The sequence below is a fragment of the Hyla sarda genome, unplaced genomic scaffold (assembly GCF_029499605.1).
Source record: "Hyla sarda isolate aHylSar1 unplaced genomic scaffold, aHylSar1.hap1 scaffold_658, whole genome shotgun sequence".
Lineage (NCBI taxonomy): Eukaryota > Metazoa > Chordata > Amphibia > Anura > Hylidae > Hyla > Hyla sarda.
Window position 1 is genome coordinate 136,039 of NW_026610673.1, and position 23,862 is coordinate 159,900.

The 23,862-nt window shown below is 45.4% G+C and overlaps 11 pseudogenes; all 11 read right to left on the reverse strand.

Moving 5' to 3' along the window:
- Positions 1-6,089: 6,089 nt before the first annotated feature.
- On the reverse strand, positions 6,090-6,353 carry LOC130342672 (U2 spliceosomal RNA; annotated as a pseudogene).
- A 1,476-nt stretch (positions 6,354-7,829) lies between these two features.
- LOC130342673 (U2 spliceosomal RNA) lies at positions 7,830-8,093 on the reverse strand (annotated as a pseudogene).
- A 1,476-nt stretch (positions 8,094-9,569) lies between these two features.
- LOC130342675 (U2 spliceosomal RNA) lies at positions 9,570-9,833 on the reverse strand (annotated as a pseudogene).
- Positions 9,834-11,316: 1,483 nt separating this feature from the next.
- On the reverse strand, positions 11,317-11,580 carry LOC130342677 (U2 spliceosomal RNA; annotated as a pseudogene).
- A 1,484-nt stretch (positions 11,581-13,064) lies between these two features.
- Positions 13,065-13,328, reverse strand: LOC130342678 (U2 spliceosomal RNA; annotated as a pseudogene).
- Positions 13,329-14,821: 1,493 nt separating this feature from the next.
- LOC130342679 (U2 spliceosomal RNA) lies at positions 14,822-15,085 on the reverse strand (annotated as a pseudogene).
- A 1,471-nt stretch (positions 15,086-16,556) lies between these two features.
- On the reverse strand, positions 16,557-16,820 carry LOC130342680 (U2 spliceosomal RNA; annotated as a pseudogene).
- Positions 16,821-18,309: 1,489 nt separating this feature from the next.
- LOC130342681 (U2 spliceosomal RNA) lies at positions 18,310-18,573 on the reverse strand (annotated as a pseudogene).
- Positions 18,574-20,044: 1,471 nt separating this feature from the next.
- Positions 20,045-20,308, reverse strand: LOC130342683 (U2 spliceosomal RNA; annotated as a pseudogene).
- A 1,490-nt stretch (positions 20,309-21,798) lies between these two features.
- Positions 21,799-22,063, reverse strand: LOC130342718 (U2 spliceosomal RNA; annotated as a pseudogene).
- Positions 22,064-23,546: 1,483 nt separating this feature from the next.
- Positions 23,547-23,810, reverse strand: LOC130342684 (U2 spliceosomal RNA; annotated as a pseudogene).
- Between the last annotated feature and the right edge of the window lie 52 nt (positions 23,811-23,862).

Below are 23,862 nucleotides of genomic sequence, written 5' to 3' on the forward strand. Positions count from 1 at the left end.
GCGCGCGCCCTAGGGAGCGGGGCCGCGCGCGCCGGGACAGAACAGACGGAGAGCGAGTCAGGTAGGGGAGCCGGGGTGCGCATCGCGAGCGGGCGCTACCCGCATCGCGAATCGCATCCCGGCTGGCAGCGGAATCGCAGCGCCCCGGGTCAGAGGACGTGACCGGAGCGCTGCCGCGGGGAGAGTGAAGCGAGCGCTCCGGGGAGGAGCGGGGACCCGGAGCGCTCGGCGTAACAGTACCCCCCCCTTGGGTCTCCCCCTCTTCTTAGAGCCTGAGAACCTGAGGAGCAGACTTTTGTCTAGGATGTTGTCCTCAGGTTCCCAGGATCTCTCTTCAGGACCACAACCCTCCCAGTCCACCAAAAAAAAATTTTTCCCTCTGACCTTTTTGGCAGCTAAAATTTCTTTGACCGAGAAGATGTCCGAGGAGCCGGAAACAGGAGTGGGAGGAACAGATTTGGGAGAAAAACGGTTGAGGATGAGTGGTTTGAGAAGAGAGACGTGAAAGGCATTAGGGATACGAAGAGAGGGAGGAAGAAGAAGTTTATAAGAGACAGGATTAATTTGACACAAAATTTTGAAAGGACCAAGATAGCGTGGTCCCAACTTGTAGCTAGGGACACGGAAGCGGACATATTTAGCGGAGAGCCATACCTTGTCTCCAGGGGAAAAAACGGGGGGAGCTCTTCTTTTCTTATCCGCGAACTTCTTCATGCGTGATGAAGCCTGTAAGAGAGAATTTTGGGTCTCTCTCCATATGATGGAAAGGTCACGAGAAATTTCATCCACAGCGGGCAGACCAGAGGGCAAGGGAGTAGGGAGGGGGGGAAGAGGGTGACGGCCGTACACCACGAAAAATGGGGATTTGGAGGAAGACTCAGAGACCCTGAAGTTATACGAGAATTCGGCCCATGGGAGGAGATCTGCCCAGTCATCCTGGCGGGAGGAAACAAAATGTCGCAAATAATCACCCAAGATCTGGTTAATCCTTTCTACTTGTCCATTGGACTGGGGATGATATGCAGAAGAAAAATTTAATTTAATCTTGAGTTGTTTACAGAGAGCCCTCCAGAATTTAGACACGAATTGGACGCCTCTATCCGAGACAATCTGCGTAGGCAACCCGTGAAGATGAAAAATGTGTACAAAAAATTGTTTAGCCAACTGAGGCGCAGAAGGAAGACCAGGAAGAGGGATGAAATGTGCCATTTTGGAGAATCGATCAACGACCACCCAAATAACAGTGTTGCCACGGGAAGGGGGTAAATCAGTAATAAAATCCATACCAATCAGAGACCAAGGCTGTTCGGGGACAGGCAGAGGATGAAGAAAACCAGCGGGCTTCTGGCGAGGAGTCTTATCCCGGGCACAGATAGTGCAGGCTCGCACAAAGTCCACAACATCCGTCTCCAGAGTCGGCCACCAATAGAAGCGGGAGATGAGTTGCACAGATTTCTTGATACCCGCATGACCTGCGAGATGGGAGGAGTGACCCCATTTGAGGATTCCGAGGCGTTGGCGAGGAGAAACAAAGGTCTTTCCTGGAGGAGTCTGCCTGATGGAGGCAGGAGAAGTGGAGATCAGGCAGTCAGGTGGAATGATGTGTTGCGGAGAGAGTTCAACTTCTGAGGCATCCGAGGAACGAGAGAGAGCATCGGCCCTAATGTTCTTATCGGCAGGACGAAAGTGAATCTCAAAATTAAATCGGGCAAAGAACAGAGACCACCGGGCCTGGCGAGGATTCAGCCGTTGGGCAGACTGGAGGTAGGAGAGGTTCTTGTGGTCGGTGTAGATAATAACAGGAGAACTTGATCCCTCCAGCAGATGCCTCCATTCCTCAAGTGCTAATTTAATGGCTAGAAGCTCTCGATCCCCGATGGAGTAGTTCCTCTCCGCTGGAGAGAAGGTCCTAGAGAAAAAACCACAAGTGACAGCATGCCCGGAAGAATTTTTTTGTAGAAGAACAGCTCCAGCTCCCACTGAGGAGGCATCAACCTCCAATAGGAAGGGTTTGGAAGGGTCAGGTCTGGAGAGGACGGGAGCCGAAGAAAAGGCAGACTTGAGTCGTTTAAAGGCGTCTTCTGCTTGAAGGGGCCAGGACTTGGGATCAGCATTTTTTTTGGTTAAAGCCACGATAGGAGCCACAATGGTAGAAAAATGTGGAATAAATTGCCTGTAATAATTGGCGAACCCCAAAAAGCGTTGGATAGCACGGAGTCCGGAGGGGCGTGGCCAATCTAAGACGGCAGAGAGTTTGTCTGGATCCATCTGTAGTCCCTGGCCAGAGACCAAATATCCTAGAAAAGGAAGAGATTGGCATTCAAACAGACATTTCTCAATTTTGGCATAGAGTTGGTTGTCACGAAGTCTCTGAAGAACCATACGGACATGCTGGCGGTGTTCTTCTAGATTGGCAGAAAAAATTAGGATATCGTCCAGATATACAACAACACAGGAGTATAACAGATCACGAAAAATTTCATTGACAAAGTCTTGGAAGACGGCAGGGGCGTTGCACAGTCCAAAGGGCATGACCAGATACTCAAAGTGTCCATCTCTGGTGTTAAATGCCGTTTTCCACTCGTCCCCCTCTCTGATGCGGATGAGGTTATAGGCGCCTCTTAAGTCCAATTTAGTGAAGATGTGGGCACCTTGGAGGCGATCAAAGAGTTCAGAGATGAGGGGTAAGGGGTAGCGGTTCTTAACCGTGATTTTATTAAGACCGCGGTAGTCAATGCAAGGACGTAGGGAGCCATCTTTTTTGGACACAAAGAAAAATCCAGCTCCGGCAGGAGAGGAGGATTTACGGATAAAGCCCTTTTTTAGATTCTCCTGGACGTATTCGGACATGGCAAGAGTCTCTGGGGCAGAGAGAGGATAAATTCTGCCCCGGGGTGGAGTAGTGCCCGGGAGGAGGTCGATAGGGCAATCATAAGGCCTGTGAGGAGGTAGAGTCTCAGCTTGTTTTTTGCAGAAAACATCCGCGAAGTCCATATAGGCCTTAGGGAGACCGGTTACTGGAGGAACCACAGAGTTACGGCAAGGGTTACTGGGAACCGGTTTTAGACAGTTCTTGGAACAAGAGGACCCCCAACTCTTGATCTCCCCAGTGGACCAATCCAGGGTAGGGGAATGAAGTTGAAGCCAGGGAAGTCCAAGGAGAATTTCCGAGGTGCAATTGGGGAGGACCAAAAGTTCAATCCTCTCATGATGAGATCCGATGCTCATAAGAAGGGGCTCCGTGCGGAAACGTATGGTACAGTCCAATCTTTCATTATTTACACAATTGATGTAGAGGGGTCTGGCGAGACTGGTCACCGGGATGTTGAACCTGTTGACGAGAGAGGCCAAAATAAAATTTCCTGCAGATCCAGAGTCCAAGAAGGCCACTGTAGAGAAGGAGAAGGCAGAGGCAGACATCCGCACAGGCACAGTAAGACGTGGAGAAGCAGAGTAGACATCAAGGACTGTCTCACCTTTGTGCGGAGTCAGCGTACGTCTTTCCAGGCGGGGAGGACGGATAGGACAATCTCTCAGGAAGTGTTCGGTACTAGCACAGTACAGGCAGAGGTTCTCCATACGGCGTCGTGTCCTCTCTTGAGGTGTCAGGCGAGACCGGTCGACCTGCATAGCCTCCACGGCGGGAGGCACAGGAACAGATTGCAGGGGACCAGAGGAGAGAGGAGCCGATGAGAAGAAACGCCTCGTGCGAACAGAGTCCATATCTTGGCGGAGTTCCTGACGCCTTTCGGAAAAACGCATGTCAATGCGAGTGGCTAGGTGAATAAGTTCATGTAGATTAGCAGGAATTTCTCGTGCGGCCAGAACATCTTTAATGTTGCTGGATAGGCCTTTTTTGAAGGTCGCGCAGAGGGCCTCATTATTCCAGGACAATTCTGAAGCAAGAGTACGGAATTGTACGGCATACTCGCCAACGGAAGAATTACCCTGGACCAGGTTCAACAGGGCAGTCTCAGCAGAAGAGGCTCGGGCAGGTTCCTCAAAGACACTTCGGATTTCCGAGAAGAAGGAGTGTACAGAGGCAGTGACGGGGTCATTGCGGTCCCAGAGCGGTGTGGCCCATGACAGGGCTTTTCCGGACAGAAGGCTGACTACGAAAGCCACCTTAGACCTTTCAGTGGGAAACAGGTCCGACATCATCTCCAGATGCAGGGAACATTGGGAAAGAAAGCCACGGCAAAACTTAGAGTCCCCATCAAATTTATCCGGCAAGGATAAGCGTATCCCAGGAGCGGCCACTCGCTGCGGAGGAGGTGCAGGAGCTGGCGGAGGAGATGACTGCTGAAGCTGTGGTAGTAACTGTTGTAGCATAACGGTCAGTTGAGACAGCTGTTGGCCTTGTTGCGCTATCTGTTGTGACTGCTGGGCGACCACCGTGGTGAGGTCAGCGACAACTGGCAGAGGAACTTCAGCGGGATCCATGGCCGGATCTACTGTCACGATGCCGGCTGGCAGGTAGTGGATCCTCTGTGCCAGAGAGGGATTGGCGTGGACCGTGCTAGTGGACCGGTTCTAAGCCACTACTGGTTTTCACCAGAGCCCGCCGCAAAGCGGGATGGTCTTGCTGCGGCGGTAGTGACCAGGTCGTATCCACTAGCAACGGCTCACCTCTCTGGCTGCTGAAGATAGGCGCGGTACAAGGGAGTAGGCAAAAGCAAGGTCGGACGTAGCAGAAGGTCGGGGCAGGCAGCAAGGATCGTAGTCAGGGGCAACGGCAGAAGGTCTGGAAACACAGGCAAGGAACACACAAGGAACGCTTTCACTGGCACTAAGGCAACAAGATCCGGCAAGGGAGTGCAGGGGAAGTGAGGTGATATAGGGAAGTGCACAGGTGAACACACTAATTGGAACCACTGCGCCAATCAGCGGCGCAGTGGCCCTTTAAATCGCAGAGACCCGGCGCGCGCGCGCCCTAGGGAGCGGGGCCGCGCGCGCCGGGACAGAACAGACGGAGAGCGAGTCAGGTAGGGGAGCCGGGGTGCGCATCGCGAGCGGGCGCTACCCGCATCGCGAATCGCATCCCGGCTGGCAGCGGAATCGCAGCGCCCCGGGTCAGAGGACGTGACCGGAGCGCTGCCGCGGGGAGAGTGAAGCGAGCGCTCCGGGGAGGAGCGGGGACCCGGAGCGCTCGGCGTAACAGGTATCCATGGTAACTACCACAACATGGTCATCTGCAGTTTACATCTAGCCCGTGGCATTGAATGGCATTTTAAAAGTGCTAAGGGTCCTGGTGCAATAATCCTCCCATGAGGATCAGCCTCAACGGCTTTGTAGATTGCACTCATGTCAGCAACTCCATATACATTTTTTTTTCTTCATGCTTCTTTCTTCATCCTTTTTTCTTTCTGTCATTCAGACTTTCATTCATTCGATCTCTCTCACTCACTTGCTTTAACTCATTTGTTCTCACTCACTCACTCACTCACTCACTCAATCACTCACTCACTCATTCACTCTCACTCACTCTCACTCTCTCACTCACTCGCTCACTAAGTCAGTCTCTCTCTCTCTCTCTCTTTTTCTTTTTATATATATTTTTTTCCGTCTTCTTCTTCTTCTTCTTCTTCTTCTTCTTCAGACCCTGTCATAGCACTAATGCCTTTCCAATACCACCAGCAGATGGAGACACTCCATTGCAACATTGGTTGTGAGCAGCAGTTTCTAAAAACAAATGCCTCATGGCGGATTTCCCATCCATCAATGGATGGTAAATTTTGTTTTTATCATTCACTGACCACAGAAACCAATGCATGGTCAAGCAACAGCAATGACACACCCTTGTGTATAGGCATGAGACCCTCATGTCATTTAACAGGATTCAGCACCACCCACAAGACAGCTACCTGTCATGTCATGTCAAACCTGCACAGGTGTGCTAGATTATTATTATTTAGTTTTATTTTATTTTTTTACACCAATCAGTGTGCAAACATGGTCCTTAAAACGCTAAATGAATAGACGTTCATAAACCAGTCAGTGCAACTCATCATTTTGGTCTCCAATTCTCAAACTCAAATTCTCACCCACGGAGGATTAAATGAGAATCTTTCTTGTTTAACACTGGAATGGGGTGGTGCACTGTTCACTACCCGAAGATACTGCCACATCGGGTCAATGCATAGGGCGACAGAAGCAAGCTTCCAAATCAGCTCCCTTTCTCAAAAATCCATTTAATTTATGGTCCCCAGATAGGGAACGTATGTATCAGTATGTGCTCACAAGTCACCCAAGTGCAAGTATTCACACAAAAAAAAACGTGCCTCAGGATGCGATCTGTCGCAAGATCCTTTCTTTTTTTACACTTGATCTAAGCCAAAAGGCCTAGAGGGGATAACCGGGAAAGGGGTGGACCCAACCATGTCCCCTTCATGAGCACTCACATTACTCATAGGAATGGAAGGAAGGCTGGCAGCCAACCAGCCTCCCATACACTTTCTGGGTGGGTGGCAGTCAGCCACCCATACATACATACAGCACAGGCTAAACCCACATCATCACTTAAAAAAAGGACAGGCGACCATTGCACTCTGATGGAGCATTTAGCAATGCAATCCATAGCCTGGCTTTTGCCTGAACCCCCATCACTCCTCCTCTTGCATATAAGACAATATTTCAGATCTGCATATGAAAACAACACGCCTACCTTTGTTGCACATAGCTGCCTGCCTGTCTCTAGTTACCCCACTGGCTGTAGCTGCGTCCCTTCCGACATGGAATAACACCAACTGTAACGATAAACTGAAAATTAACAGTATAAACCTGCATCATTTTGGACTCTGGTATTTGCTGAATCCGGGTGACCTGACAATCGATGGTGGTGCCGCTGGTGATTCTGGCCTTCTTGGAATCTGTTGGGCCTATGTGTTAGCTCACACATCACTTGGGTATCCATGGTAACTACCACAACATGGTCATCTGCAGTTTACATCTAGCCCGTGGCATTGAATGGCATTTTAAAAGTGCTAAGGGTCCTGGTGCAATAATCCTCCCATGAGGATCAGCCTCAACGGCTTTGTAGATTGCACTCATGTCAGCAACTCCATATACATTTTTTTTTCTTCATGCTTCTTTCTTCATCCTTTTTTCTTTCTGTCATTCAGACTTTCATTCATTCGATCTCTCTCACTCACTTGCTTTAACTCATTTGTTCTCACTCACTCACTCACTCACTCAATCACTCACTCACTCATTCACTCTCACTCACTCTCACTCTCTCACTCACTCGCTCACTAAGTCAGTCTCTCTCTCTCTCTCTCTTTTTCTTTTTATATATATTTTTTTCCGTCTTCTTCTTCTTCTTCTTCTTCTTCTTCTTCAGACCCTGTCATAGCACTAATGCCTTTCCAATACCACCAGCAGATGGAGACACTCCATTGCAACATTGGTTGTGAGCAGCAGTTTCTAAAAACAAATGCCTCATGGCGGATTTCCCATCCATCAATGGATGGTAAATTTTGTTTTTATCATTCACTGACCACAGAAACCAATGCATGGTCAAGCAACAGCAATGACACACCCTTGTGTATAGGCATGAGACCCTCATGTCATTTAACAGGATTCAGCACCACCCACAAGACAGCTACCTGTCATGTCATGTCAAACCTGCACAGGTGTGCTAGATTATTATTATTTAGTTTTATTTTATTTTTTTACACCAATCAGTGTGCAAACATGGTCATTAAAACGCTAAATGAATAGACGTTCATAAACCAGTCAGTGCAACTCATCATTTTGGTCTCCAATTCTCAAACTCAAATTCTCACCCACGGAGGATTAAATGAGAATCTTTCTTGTTTAACACTGGAATGGGGTGGTGCACTGTTCACTACCCGAAGATACTGCCACATCGGGTCAATGCATAGGGCGACAGAAGCAAGCTTCCAAATCAGCTCCCTTTCTCAAAAATCCATTTAATTTATGGTCCCCAGATAGGGAACGTATGTATCAGTATGTGCTCACAAGTCACCCAAGTGCAAGTATTCACACAAAAAAAAACGTGCCTCAGGATGCGATCTGTCGCAAGATCCTTTCTTTTTTTACACTTGATCTAAGCCAAAAGGCCTAGAGGGGATAACCGGGAAAGGGGTGGACCCAACCATGTCCCCTTCATGAGCACTCACATTACTCATAGGAATGGAAGGAAGGCTGGCAGCCAACCAGCCTCCCATACACTTTCTGGGTGGGTGGCAGTCAGCCACCCATACATACATACAGCACAGGCTAAACCCACATCATCACTTAAAAAAAGGACAGGCGACCATTGCACTCTGATGGAGCATTTAGCAATGCAATCCATAGCCTGGCTTTTGCCTGAACCCCCATCACTCCTCCTCTTGCATATAAGACAATATTTCAGATCTGCATATGAAAACAACACGCCTACCTTTGTTGCACATAGCTGCCTGCCTGTCTCTAGTTACCCCACTGGCTGTAGCTGCGTCCCTTCCGACATGGAATAACACCAACTGTAACGATAAACTGAAAATTAACAGTATAAACCTGCATCATTTTGGACTCTGGTATTTGCTGAATCCGGGTGACCTGACAATCGATGGTGGTGCCGCTGGTGATTCTGGCCTTCTTGGAATCTGTTGGGCCTATGTGTTAGCTCACACATCACTTGGGTATCCATGGTAACTACCACAACATGGTCATCTGCAGTTTACATCTAGCCCGTGGCATTGAATGGCATTTTAAAAGTGCTAAGGGTCCTGGTGCAATAATCCTCCCATGAGGATCAGCCTCAACGGCTTTGTAGATTGCACTCATGTCAGCAACTCCATATACATTTTTTTTTCTTCATGCTTCTTTCTTCATCCTTTTTTCTTTCTGTCATTCAGACTTTCATTCATTCGATCTCTCTCACTCACTTGCTTTAACTCATTTGTTCTCACTCACTCACTCACTCACTCAATCACTCACTCACTCATTCACTCTCACTCACTCTCACTCTCTCACTCACTCGCTCACTAAGTCAGTCTCTCTCTCTCTCTCTCTTTTTCTTTTTATATATATTTTTTTCCGTCTTCTTCTTCTTCTTCTTCTTCTTCTTCTTCAGACCCTGTCATAGCACTAATGCCTTTCCAATACCACCAGCAGATGGAGACACTCCATTGCAACATTGGTTGTGAGCAGCAGTTTCTAAAAACAAATGCCTCATGGCGGATTTCCCATCCATCAATGGATGGTAAATTTTGTTTTTATCATTCACTGACCACAGAAACCAATGCATGGTCAAGCAACAGCAATGACACACCCTTGTGTATAGGCATGAGACCCTCATGTCATTTAACAGGATTCAGCACCACCCACAAGACAGCTACCTGTCATGTCATGTCAAACCTGCACAGGTGTGCTAGATTATTATTATTTAGTTTTATTTTATTTTTTTACACCAATCAGTGTGCAAACATGGTCATTAAAACGCTAAATGAATAGACGTTCATAAACCAGTCAGTGCAACTCATCATTTTGGTCTCCAATTCTCAAACTCAAATTCTCACCCACGGAGGATTAAATGAGAATCTTTCTTGTTTAACACTGGAATGGGGTGGTGCACTGTTCACTACCCGAAGATACTGCCACATCGGGTCAATGCATAGGGCGACAGAAGCAAGCTTCCAAATCAGCTCCCTTTCTCAAAAATCCATTTAATTTATGGTCCCCAGATAGGGAACGTATGTATCAGTATGTGCTCACAAGTCACCCAAGTGCAAGTATTCACACAAAAAAAAACGTGCCTCAGGATGCGATCTGTCGCAAGATCCTTTCTTTTTTTACACTTGATCTAAGCCAAAAGGCCTAGAGGGGATAACCGGGAAAGGGGTGGACCCAACCATGTCCCCTTCATGAGCACTCACATTACTCATAGGAATGGAAGGAAGGCTGGCAGCCAACCAGCCTCCCATACACTTTCTGGGTGGGTGGCAGTCAGCCACCCATACATACATACAGCACAGGCTAAACCCACATCATCACTTAAAAAAAGGACAGGCGACCATTGCACTCTGATGGAGCATTTAGCAATGCAATCCATAGCCTGGCTTTTGCCTGAACCCCCATCACTCCTCCTCTTGCATATAAGACAATATTTCAGATCTGCATATGAAAACAACACGCCTACCTTTGTTGCACATAGCTGCCTGCCTGTCTCTAGTTACCCCACTGGCTGTAGCTGCGTCCCTTCCGACATGGAATAACACCAACTGTAACGATAAACTGAAAATTAACAGTATAAACCTGCATCATTTTGGACTCTGGTATTTGCTGAATCCGGGTGACCTGACAATCGATGGTGGTGCCGCTGGTGATTCTGGCCTTCTTGGAATCTGTTGGGCCTATGTGTTAGCTCACACATCACTTGGGTATCCATGGTAACTACCACAACATGGTCATCTGCAGTTTACATCTAGCCCGTGGCATTGAATGGCATTTTAAAAGTGCTAAGGGTCCTGGTGCAATAATCCTCCCATGAGGATCAGCCTCAACGGCTTTGTAGATTGCACTCATGTCAGCAACTCCATATACATTTTTTTTTCTTCATGCTTCTTTCTTCATCCTTTTTTCTTTCTGTCATTCAGACTTTCATTCATTCGATCTCTCTCACTCACTTGCTTTAACTCATTTGTTCTCACTCACTCACTCACTCACTCACTCAATCACTCACTCACTCATTCACTCTCACTCACTCTCACTCTCTCACTCACTCGCTCACTAAGTCAGTCTCTCTCTCTCTCTCTCTTTTTCTTTTTATATATATTTTTTTCCGTCTTCTTCTTCTTCTTCTTCTTCTTCTTCTTCTTCAGACCCTGTCATAGCACTAATGCCTTTCCAATACCACCAGCAGATGGAGACACTCCATTGCAACATTGGTTGTGAGCAGCAGTTTCTAAAAAAAAATGCCTCATGGCGGATTTCCCATCCATCAATGGATGGTAAATTTTGTTTTTATCATTCACTGACCACAGAAACCAATGCATGGTCAAGCAACAGCAATGACACACCCTTGTGTATAGGCATGAGACCCTCATGTCATTTAACAGGATTCAGCACCACCCACAAGACAGCTACCTGTCATGTCATGTCAAACCTGCACAGGTGTGCTAGATTATTATTATTTAGTTTTATTTTATTTTTTTACACCAATCAGTGTGCAAACATGGTCATTAAAACGCTAAATGAATAGACGTTCATAAACCAGTCAGTGCAACTCATCATTTTGGTCTCCAATTCTCAAACTCAAATTCTCACCCACGGAGGATTAAATGAGAATCTTTCTTGTTTAACACTGGAATGGGGTGGTGCACTGTTCACTACCCGAAGATACTGCCACATCGGGTCAATGCATAGGGCGACAGAAGCAAGCTTCCAAATCAGCTCCCTTTCTCAAAAATCCATTTAATTTATGGTCCCCAGATAGGGAACGTATGTATCAGTATGTGCTCACAAGTCACCCAAGTGCAAGTATTCACACAAAAAAAAACGTGCCTCAGGATGCGATCTGTCGCAAGATCCTTTCTTTTTTTACACTTGATCTAAGCCAAAAGGCCTAGAGGGGATAACCGGGAAAGGGGTGGACCCAACCATGTCCCCTTCATGAGCACTCACATTACTCATAGGAATGGAAGGAAGGCTGGCAGCCAACCAGCCTCCCATACACTTTCTGGGTGGGTGGCAGTCAGCCACCCATACATACATACAGCACAGGCTAAACCCACATCATCACTTAAAAAAAGGACAGGCGACCATTGCACTCTGATGGAGCATTTAGCAATGCAATCCATAGCCTGGCTTTTGCCTGAACCCCCATCACTCCTCCTCTTGCATATAAGACAATATTTCAGATCTGCATATGAAAACAACACGCCTACCTTTGTTGCACATAGCTGCCTGCCTGTCTCTAGTTACCCCACTGGCTGTAGCTGCGTCCCTTCCGACATGGAATAACACCAACTGTAACGATAAACTGAAAATTAACAGTATAAACCTGCATCATTTTGGACTCTGGTATTTGCTGAATCCGGGTGACCTGACAATCGATGGTGGTGCCGCTGGTGATTCTGGCCTTCTTGGAATCTGTTGGGCCTATGTGTTAGCTCACACATCACTTGGGTATCCATGGTAACTACCACAACATGGTCATCTGCAGTTTACATCTAGCCCGTGGCATTGAATGGCATTTTAAAAGTGCTAAGGGTCCTGGTGCAATAATCCTCCCATGAGGATCAGCCTCAACGGCTTTGTAGATTGCACTCATGTCAGCAACTCCATATACATTTTTTTTTCTTCATGCTTCTTTCTTCATCCTTTTTTCTTTCTGTCATTCAGACTTTCATTCATTCGATCTCTCTCACTCACTTGCTTTAACTCATTTGTTCTCACTCACTCACTCACTCACTCACTCAATCACTCACTCACTCATTCACTCTCACTCACTCTCACTCTCTCACTCACTCGCTCACTAAGTCAGTCTCTCTCTCTCTCTCTTTTTCTTTTTATATATATTTTTTTCCGTCTTCTTCTTCTTCTTCTTCTTCTTCTTCTTCTTCTTCAGACCCTGTCATAGCACTAATGCCTTTCCAATACCACCAGCAGATGGAGACACTCCATTGCAACATTGGTTGTGAGCAGCAGTTTCTAAAAAAAAATGCCTCATGGCGGATTTCCCATCCATCAATGGATGGTAAATTTTGTTTTTATCATTCACTGACCACAGAAACCAATGCATGGTCAAGCAACAGCAATGACACACCCTTGTGTATAGGCATGAGACCCTCATGTCATTTAACAGGATTCAGCACCACCCACAAGACAGCTACCTGTCATGTCATGTCAAACCTGCACAGGTGTGCTAGATTATTATTATTTAGTTTTATTTTATTTTTTTACACCAATCAGTGTGCAAACATGGTCATTAAAACGCTAAATGAATAGACGTTCATAAACCAGTCAGTGCAACTCATCATTTTGGTCTCCAATTCTCAAACTCAAATTCTCACCCACGGAGGATTAAATGAGAATCTTTCTTGTTTAACACTGGAATGGGGTGGTGCACTGTTCACTACCCGAAGATACTGCCACATCGGGTCAATGCATAGGGCGACAGAAGCAAGCTTCCAAATCAGCTCCCTTTCTCAAAAATCCATTTAATTTATGGTCCCCAGATAGGGAACGTATGTATCAGTATGTGCTCACAAGTCACCCAAGTGCAAGTATTCACACAAAAAAAAACGTGCCTCAGGATGCGATCTGTCGCAAGATCCTTTCTTTTTTTACACTTGATCTAAGCCAAAAGGCCTAGAGGGGATAACCGGGAAAGGGGTGGACCCAACCATGTCCCCTTCATGAGCACTCACATTACTCATAGGAATGGAAGGAAGGCTGGCAGCCAACCAGCCTCCCATACACTTTCTGGGTGGGTGGCAGTCAGCCACCCATACATACATATAGCACAGGCTAAACCCACATCATCACTTAAAAAAAGGACAGGCGACCATTGCACTCTGATGGAGCATTTAGCAATGCAATCCATAGCCTGGCTTTTGCCTGAACCCCCATCACTCCTCCTCTTGCATATAAGACAATATTTCAGATCTGCATATGAAAACAACACGCCTACCTTTGTTGCACATAGCTGCCTGCCTGTCTCTAGTTACCCCACTGGCTGTAGCTGCGTCCCTTCCGACATGGAATAACACCAACTGTAACGATAAACTGAAAATTAACAGTATAAACCTGCATCATTTTGGACTCTGGTATTTGCTGAATCCGGGTGACCTGACAATCGATGGTGGTGCCGCTGGTGATTCTGGCCTTCTTGGAATCTGTTGGGCCTATGTGTTAGCTCACACATCACTTGGGTATCCATGGTAACTACCACAACATGGTCATCTGCAGTTTACATCTAGCCCGTGGCATTGAATGGCATTTTAAAAGTGCTAAGGGTCCTGGTGCAATAATCCTCCCATGAGGATCAGCCTCAACGGCTTTGTAGATTGCACTCATGTCAGCAACTCCATATACATTTTTTTTTCTTCATGCTTCTTTCTTCATCCTTTTTTCTTTCTGTCATTCAGACTTTCATTCATTCGATCTCTCTCACTCACTTGCTTTAACTCATTTGTTCTCACTCACTCACTCACTCACTCAATCACTCACTCACTCATTCACTCTCACTCACTCTCACTCTCTCACTCACTCGCTCACTAAGTCAGTCTCTCTCTCTCTCTCTCTCTTTTTCTTTTTATATATATTTTTTTCCGTCTTCTTCTTCTTCTTCTTCTTCTTCTTCTTCTTCTTCTTCTTCTTCAGACCCTGTCATAGCACTAATGCCTTTCCAATACCACCAGCAGATGGAGACACTCCATTGCAACATTGGTTGTGAGCAGCAGTTTCTAAAAACAAATGCCTCATGGCGGATTTCCCATCCATCAATGGATGGTAAATTTTGTTTTTATCATTCACTGACCACAGAAACCAATGCATGGTCAAGCAACAGCAATGACACACCCTTGTGTATAGGCATGAGACCCTCATGTCATTTAACAGGATTCAGCACCACCCACAAGACAGCTACCTGTCATGTCATGTCAAACCTGCACAGGTGTGCTAGATTATTATTATTTAGTTTTATTTTATTTTTTTACACCAATCAGTGTGCAAACATGGTCCTTAAAACGCTAAATGAATAGACGTTCATAAACCAGTCAGTGCAACTCATCATTTTGGTCTCCAATTCTCAAACTCAAATTCTCACCCACGGAGGATTAAATGAGAATCTTTCTTGTTTAACACTGGAATGGGGTGGTGCACTGTTCACTACCCGAAGATACTGCCACATCGGGTCAATGCATAGGGCGACAGAAGCAAGCTTCCAAATCAGCTCCCTTTCTCAAAAATCCATTTAATTTATGGTCCCCAGATAGGGAACGTATGTATCAGTATGTGCTCACAAGTCACCCAAGTGCAAGTATTCACACAAAAAAAAACGTGCCTCAGGATGCGATCTGTCGCAAGATCCTTTCTTTTTTTACACTTGATCTAAGCCAAAAGGCCTAGAGGGGATAACCGGGAAAGGGGTGGACCCAACCATGTCCCCTTCATGAGCACTCACATTACTCATAGGAATGGAAGGAAGGCTGGCAGCCAACCAGCCTCCCATACACTTTCTGGGTGGGTGGCAGTCAGCCACCCATACATACATACAGCACAGGCTAAACCCACATCATCACTTAAAAAAAGGACAGGCGACCATTGCACTCTGATGGAGCATTTAGCAATGCAATCCATAGCCTGGCTTTTGCCTGAACCCCCATCACTCCTCCTCTTGCATATAAGACAATATTTCAGATCTGCATATGAAAACAACACGCCTACCTTTGTTGCACATAGCTGCCTGCCTGTCTCTAGTTACCCCACTGGCTGTAGCTGCGTCCCTTCCGACATGGAATAACACCAACTGTAACGATAAACTGAAAATTAACAGTATAAACCTGCATCATTTTGGACTCTGGTATTTGCTGAATCCGGGTGACCTGACAATCGATGGTGGTGCCGCTGGTGATTCTGGCCTTCTTGGAATCTGTTGGGCCTATGTGTTAGCTCACACATCACTTGGGTATCCATGGTAACTACCACAACATGGTCATCTGCAGTTTACATCTAGCCCGTGGCATTGAATGGCATTTTAAAAGTGCTAAGGGTCCTGGTGCAATAATCCTCCCATGAGGATCAGCCTCAACGGCTTTGTAGATTGCACTCATGTCAGCAACTCCATATACATTTTTTTTTCTTCATGCTTCTTTCTTCATCCTTTTTTCTTTCTGTCATTCAGACTTTCATTCATTCGATCTCTCTCACTCACTTGCTTTAACTCATTTGTTCTCACTCACTCACTCACTCACTCAATCACTCACTCACTCATTCACTCTCACTCACTCTCACTCTCTCACTCACTCGCTCACTAAGTCAGTCTCTCTCTCTCTCTCTTTTTCTTTTTATATATATTTTTTTCCGTCTTCTTCTTCTTCTTCTTCTTCTTCTTCAGACCCTGTCATAGCACTAATGCCTTTCCAATACCACCAGCAGATGGAGACACTCCATTGCAACATTGGTTGTGAGCAGCAGTTTCTAAAAAAAAATGCCTCATGGCGGATTTCCCATCCATCAATGGATGGTAAATTTTGTTTTTATCATTCACTGACCACAGAAACCAATGCATGGTCAAGCAACAGCAATGACACACCCTTGTGTATAGGCATGAGACCCTCATGTCATTTAACAGGATTCAGCACCACCCACAAGACAGCTACCTGTCATGTCATGTCAAACCTGCACAGGTGTGCTAGATTATTATTATTTAGTTTTATTTTATTTTTTTACACCAATCAGTGTGCAAACATGGTCATTAAAACGCTAAATGAATAGACGTTCATAAACCAGTCAGTGCAACTCATCATTTTGGTCTCCAATTCTCAAACTCAAATTCTCACCCACGGAGGATTAAATGAGAATCTTTCTTGTTTAACACTGGAATGGGGTGGTGCACTGTTCACTACCCGAAGATACTGCCACATCGGGTCAATGCATAGGGCGACAGAAGCAAGCTTCCAAATCAGCTCCCTTTCTCAAAAATCCATTTAATTTATGGTCCCCAGATAGGGAACGTATGTATCAGTATGTGCTCACAAGTCACCCAAGTGCAAGTATTCACACAAAAAAAAACGTGCCTCAGGATGCGATCTGTCGCAAGATCCTTTCTTTTTTTACACTTGATCTAAGCCAAAAGGCCTAGAGGGGATAACCGGGAAAGGGGTGGACCCAACCATGTCCCCTTCATGAGCACTCACATTACTCATAGGAATGGAAGGAAGGCTGGCAGCCAACCAGCCTCCCATACACTTTCTGGGTGGGTGGCAGTCAGCCACCCATACATACATACAGCACAGGCTAAACCCACATCATCACTTAAAAAAAGGACAGGCGACCATTGCACTCTGATGGAGCATTTAGCAATGCAATCCATAGCCTGGCTTTTGCCTGAACCCCCATCACTCCTCCTCTTGCATATAAGACAATATTTCAGATCTGCATATGAAAACAACACGCCTACCTTTGTTGCACATAGCTGCCTGCCTGTCTCTAGTTACCCCACTGGCTGTAGCTGCGTCCCTTCCGACATGGAATAACACCAACTGTAACGATAAACTGAAAATTAACAGTATAAACCTGCATCATTTTGGACTCTGGTATTTGCTGAATCCGGGTGACCTGACAATCGATGGTGGTGCCGCTGGTGATTCTGGCCTTCTTGGAATCTGTTGGGCCTATGTGTTAGCTCACACATCACTTGGGTATCCATGGTAACTACCACAACATGGTCATCTGCAGTTTACATCTAGCCCGTGGCATTGAATGGCATTTTAAAAGTGCTAAGGGTCCTGGTGCAATAATCCTCCCATGAGGATCAGCCTCAACGGCTTTGTAGATTGCACTCATGTCAGCAACTCCATATACATTTTTTTTTCTTCATGCTTCTTTCTTCATCCTTTTTTCTTTCTGTCATTCAGACTTTCATTCATTCGATCTCTCTCACTCACTTGCTTTAACTCATTTGTTCTCACTCACTCACTCACTCAATCACTCACTCACTCATTCACTCTCACTCACTCTCACTCTCTCACTCACTCGCTCACTAAGTCAGTCTCTCTCTCTCTCTCTCTCTTTTTCTTTTTATATATATTTTTTTCCGTCTTCTTCTTCTTCTTCTTCTTCTTCTTCTTCTTCTTCTTCTTCTTCAGACCCTGTCATAGCACTAATGCCTTTCCAATACCACCAGCAGATGGAGACACTCCATTGCAACATTGGTTGTGAGCAGCAGTTTCTAAAAACAAATGCCTCATGGCGGATTTCCCATCCATCAATGGATGGTAAATTTTGTTTTTATCATTCACTGACCACAGAAACCAATGCATGGTCAAGCAACAGCAATGACACACCCTTGTGTATAGGCATGAGACCCTCATGTCATTTAACAGGATTCAGCACCACCCACAAGACAGCTACCTGTCATGTCATGTCAAACCTGCACAGGTGTGCTAGATTATTATTATTTAGTTTTATTTTATTTTTTTACACCAATCAGTGTGCAAACATGGTGATTAAAACGCTAAATGAATAGACGTTCATAAACCAGTCAGTGCAACTCATCATTTTGGTCTCCAATTCTCAAACTCAAATTCTCACCCACGGAGGATTAAATGAGAATCTTTCTTGTTTAACACTGGAATGGGGTGGTGCACTGTTCACTACCCGAAGATACTGCCACATCGGGTCAATGCATAGGGCGACAGAAGCAAGCTTCCAAATCAGCTCCCTTTCTCAAAAATCCATTTAATTTATGGTCCCCAGATAGGGAACGTATGTATCAGTATGTGCTCACAAGTCACCCAAGTGCAAGTATTCACACAAAAAAAAACGTGCCTCAGGATGCGATCTGTCGCAAGATCCTTTCTTTTTTTACACTTGATCTAAGCCAAAAGGCCTAGAGGGGATAACCGGGAAAGGGGTGGACCCAACCATGTCCCCTTCATGAGCACTCACATTACTCATAGGAATGGAAGGAAGGCTGGCAGCCAACCAGCCTCCCATACACTTTCTGGGTGGGTGGCAGTCAGCCACCCATACATACATACAGCACAGGCTAAACCCACATCATCACTTAAAAAAAGGACAGGCGACCATTGCACTCTGATGGAGCATTTAGCAATGCAATCCATAGCCTGGCTTTTGCCTGAACCCCCATCACTCCTCCTCTTGCATATAAGACAATATTTCAGATCTGCATATGAAAACAACACGCCTACCTTTGTTGCACATAGCTGCCTGCCTGTCTCTAGTTACCCCACTGGCTGTAGCTGCGTCCCTTCCGACATGGAATAACACCAACTGTAACGATAAACTGAAAATTAACAGTATAAACCTGCATCATTTTGGACTCTGGTATTTGCTGAATCCGGGTGACCTGACAATCGATGGTGGTGCCGCTGGTGATTCTGGCCTTCTTGGAATCTGTTGGGCCTATGTGTTAGCTCACACATCACTTGGGTATCCATGGTAACTACCACAACATGGTCATCTGCAGTTTACATCTAGCCCGTGGCATTGAATGGCATTTTAAAAGTGCTAAGGGTCCTGGTGCAATAATCCTCCCATGAGGATCAGCCTCAACGGCTTTGTAGATTGCACTCATGTCAGCAACTCCATATACATTTTTTTTTCTTCATGCTTCTTTCTTCATCCTTTTTTCTTTCTGTCATTCAGACTTTCATTCATTCGATCTCTCTCACTCACTTGCTTTAACTCATTTGTTCTCACTCACTCACTCACTCACTCAATCACTCACTCACTCATTCACTCTCACTCACTCTCACTCTCTCACTCACTCGCTCACTAAGTCAGTCTCTCTCTCTCTCTCTTTTTCTTTTTATATATATTTTTTTCCGTCTTCTTCTTCTTCTTCTTCTTCTTCTTCAGACCCTGTCATAGCACTAATGCCTTTCCAATACCACCAGCAGATGGAGACACTCCATTGCAACATTGGTTGTGAGCAGCAGTTTCTAAAAACAAATGCCTCATGGCGGATTTCCCATCCATCAATGGATGGTAAATTTTGTTTTTATCATTCACTGACCACAGAAACCAATGCATGGTCAAGCAACAGCAATGACACACCCTTGTGTATAGGCATGAGACCCTCATGTCATTTAACAGGATTCAGCACCACCCACAAGACAGCTACCTGTCATGTCATGTCAAACCTGCACAGGTGTGCTAGATTATTATTATTTAGTTTTATTTTATTTTTTTACACCAATCAGTGTGCAAACATGGTCATTAAAACGCTAAATGAATAGACGTTCATAAACCAGTCAGTGCAACTCATCATTTTGGTCTCCAATTCTCAAACTCAAATTCTCACCCACGGAGGATTAAATGAGAATCTTTCTTGTTTAACACTGGAATGGGGTGGTGCACTGTTCACTACCCGAAGATACTGCCACATCGGGTCAATGCATAGGGCGACAGAAGCAAGCTTCCAAATCAGCTCCCTTTCTCAAAAATCCATTTAATTTATGGTCCCCAGATAGGGAACGTATGTATCAGTATGTGCTCACAAGTCACCCAAGTGCAAGTATTCACACAAAAAAAAACGTGCCTCAGGATGCGATCTGTCGCAAGATCCTTTCTTTTTTTACACTTGATCTAAGCCAAAAGGCCTAGAGGGGATAACCGGGAAAGGGGTGGACCCAACCATGTCCCCTTCATGAGCACTCACATTACTCATAGGAATGGAAGGAAGGCTGGCAGCCAACCAGCCTCCCATACACTTTCTGGGTGGGTGGCAGTCAGCCACCCATACATACATACAGCACAGGCTAAACCCACATCATCACTTAAAAAAAGGACAGGCGACCATTGCACTCTGATGGAGCATTTAGCAATGCAATCCATAGCCTGGCTTTTGCCTGAACCCCCATCACTCCTCCTCTTGCATATAAGACAATATTTCAGATCTGCATATGAAAACAACACGCCTACCTTTGTTGCACATAGCTGCCTGCCTGTCTCTAGTTACCCCACTGGCTGTAGCTGCGTCCCTTCCGACATGGAATAACACCAACTGTAACGATAAACTGAAAATTAACAGTATAAACCTGCATCATTTTGGACTCTGGTATTTGCTGAATCCGGGTGACCTGACAATCGATGGTGGTGCCGCTGGTGATTCTGGCCTTCTTGGAATCTGTTGGGCCTATGTGTTAGCTCACACATCACTTGGGTATCCATGGTAACTACCACAACATGGTCATCTGCAGTTTACATCTAGCCCGTGGCATTGAATGGCATTTTAAAAGTGCTAAGGGTCCTGGTGCAATAATCCTCCCATGAGGATCAGCCTCAACGGCTTTGTAGATTGCACTCATGTCAGCAACTCCATATACATTTTTTTTTCTTCATGCTTCTTTCTTCATCCTTTTTTCTTTCTGTCATTCAGACTTTCATTCATTCGATCTCTCTCACTCACTTGCTTTAACTCATTTGTTCTCACTCACTCACTCACTCACTCACTCAATCACTCACTCACTCATTCACTCTCACTCACTCTCACTCTCTCACTCACTCGCTCACTAAGTCAGTCTCTCTCTCTCTCTCTTTTTCTTTTTATATATATTTTTTTCCGTCTTCTTCTTCTTCTTCTTCTTCTTCTTCTTCTTCTTCTTCTTCAGACCCTGTCATAGCACTAATGCCTTTCCAATACCACCAGCAGATGGAGACACTCCATTGCAACATTGGTTGTGAGCAGCAGTTTCTAAAAAAAAATGCCTCATGGCGGATTTCCCATCCATCAATGGATGGTAAATTTTGTTTTTATCATTCACTGACCACAGAAACCAATGCATGGTCAAGCAACAGCAATGACACACCCTTGTGTATAGGCATGAGACCCTCATGTCATTTAACAGGATTCAGCACCACCCACAAGACAGCTACCTGTCATGTCATGTCAAACCTGCACAGGTGTGCTAGATTATTATTATTTAGTTTTATTTTATTTTTTTACACCAATCAGTGTGCAAACATGGTCATTAAAACGCTAAATGAATAGACGTTCATAAACCAGTCAGTGCAACTCATCATTTTGGTCTCCAATTCTCAAACTCAAATTCTCACCCACGGAGGATTAAATGAGAATCTTTCTTGTTTAACACTGGAATGGGGTGGTGCACTGTTCACTACCCGAAGATACTGCCACATCGGGTCAATGCATAGGGCGACAGAAGCAAGCTTCCAAATCAGCTCCCTTTCTCAAAAATCCATTTAATTTATGGTCCCCAGATAGGGAACGTATGTATCAGTATGTGCTCACAAGTCACCCAAGTGCAAGTATTCACATAAAAAAAAACGTGCCTCAGGATGCGATCTGTCGCAAGATCCTTTCTTTTTTTTACACTTGATCTAAGCCAAAAGGCCTAGAGGGGATAACCGGGAAAGGGGTGGACCCAACCATGTCCCCTTCATGAGCACTCACATTACTCATAGGAATGGAAGGAAGGCTGGCAGCCAACCAGCCTCCCATACACTTTCTGGGTGGGTGGCAGTCAGCCACCCATACATACATACAGCACAGGCTAAACCCACATCATCACTTAAAAAAAGGACAGGCGACCATTGCACTCTGATGGAGCATTTAGCAATGCAATCCATAGCCTGGCTTTTGCCTGAACCCCCATCACTCCTCCTCTTGCATATAAGACAATATTTCAGATCTGCATATGAAAACAACACGCCTACCTTTGTTGCACATAGCTGCCTGCCTGTCTCTAGTTACCCCACTGGCTGTAGCTGCGTCCCTTCCGACATGGAATAACACCAACTGTAACGATAAACTGAAAATTAACAGTATAAACCTGCATCATTTTGGACTCTGGTATTTGCTGAATCCGGGTGACCTGACAATCGATGGTGGTGCCGCTGGTGATTCTGGCCTTCTTGGAATCTGTTGGGCCTATGTGTTAGCTCACACATCACTTGGGTATCCATGGTAACTACCACAACATGGTCATCTGCAGTTTACATCTAGCCCGTGGCATTGAATGGCATTTTAAAAGTGCTAAGGGTCCTGGTGCAATAATCCTCCCATGAGGATCAGCCTCAACGGCTTTGTAGATTGCACTCATGTCAGCAACTCCATATACATTTTTTTTTCTTCATGCTTCTTTCTTCATCCTTTTTTCTTTCTGTCATTCAGACTTTCATTCATTCGATCTCTCTCACTCACTTGCTTTAACTCATTTGTTCTCACTCACTCACTCACTCACTCACTCAATCACTCACTCACTCATTCACTCTCACTCACTCTCACTCTCTCACTCACTCGCTCACTAAGTCAGTCTCTCTCTCTCTCTCTCTTTTTCTTTTTATATATATTTTTTTCCGTCTTCTTCTTCTTCTTCTTCTTCTTCTTCTTCTTCAGACCCTGTCATAGCACTAATGCCTTTCCAATACCACCAGCAGATGGAGACACTCCATTGCAACATTGGTTGTGAGCAGCAGTTTCTAAAAACAAATGCCTCATGGCGGATTTCCCATCCATCAATGGATGGTAAATTTTGTTTTTATCATTCACTGACCACAGAAACCAATGCATGGTCAAGCAACAGCAATGACACACCCTTGTGTATAGGCATGAGACCCTCATGTCATTTAACAGGATTCAGCACCACCCACAAGACAGCTACCTGTCATGTCATGTCAAACCTGCACAGGTGTGCTAGATTATTATTATTTAGTTTTATTTTATTTTTTTACACCAATCAGTGTGCAAACATGGTCATTAAAACGCTAAATGAATAGACGTTCATAAACCAGTCAGTGCAACTCATCATTTTGGTCTCCAATTCTCAAACTCAAATTCTCACCCACGGAGGATTAAATGAGAATCTTTCTTGTTTAACACTGGAATGGGGTGGTGCACTGTTCACTACCCGAAGATACTGCCACATCGGGTCAATGCATAGGGCGACAGAAGCAAGCTTCCAAATCAGCTCCCTTTCTCAAAAATCCATTTAATTTATGGTCCCCAGATAGGGAACGTATGTATCAGTATGTGCTCACAAGTCACCCAAGTGCAAGTATTCACACAAAAAAAAACGTGCCTCAGGATGCGATCTGTCGCAAGATCCTTTCTTTTTTTACACTTGATCTAAGCCAAAAGGCCTAGAGGGGATAACCGGGAAAGGGGTGGACCCAACCATGTCCCCTTCATGAGCACTCACATTA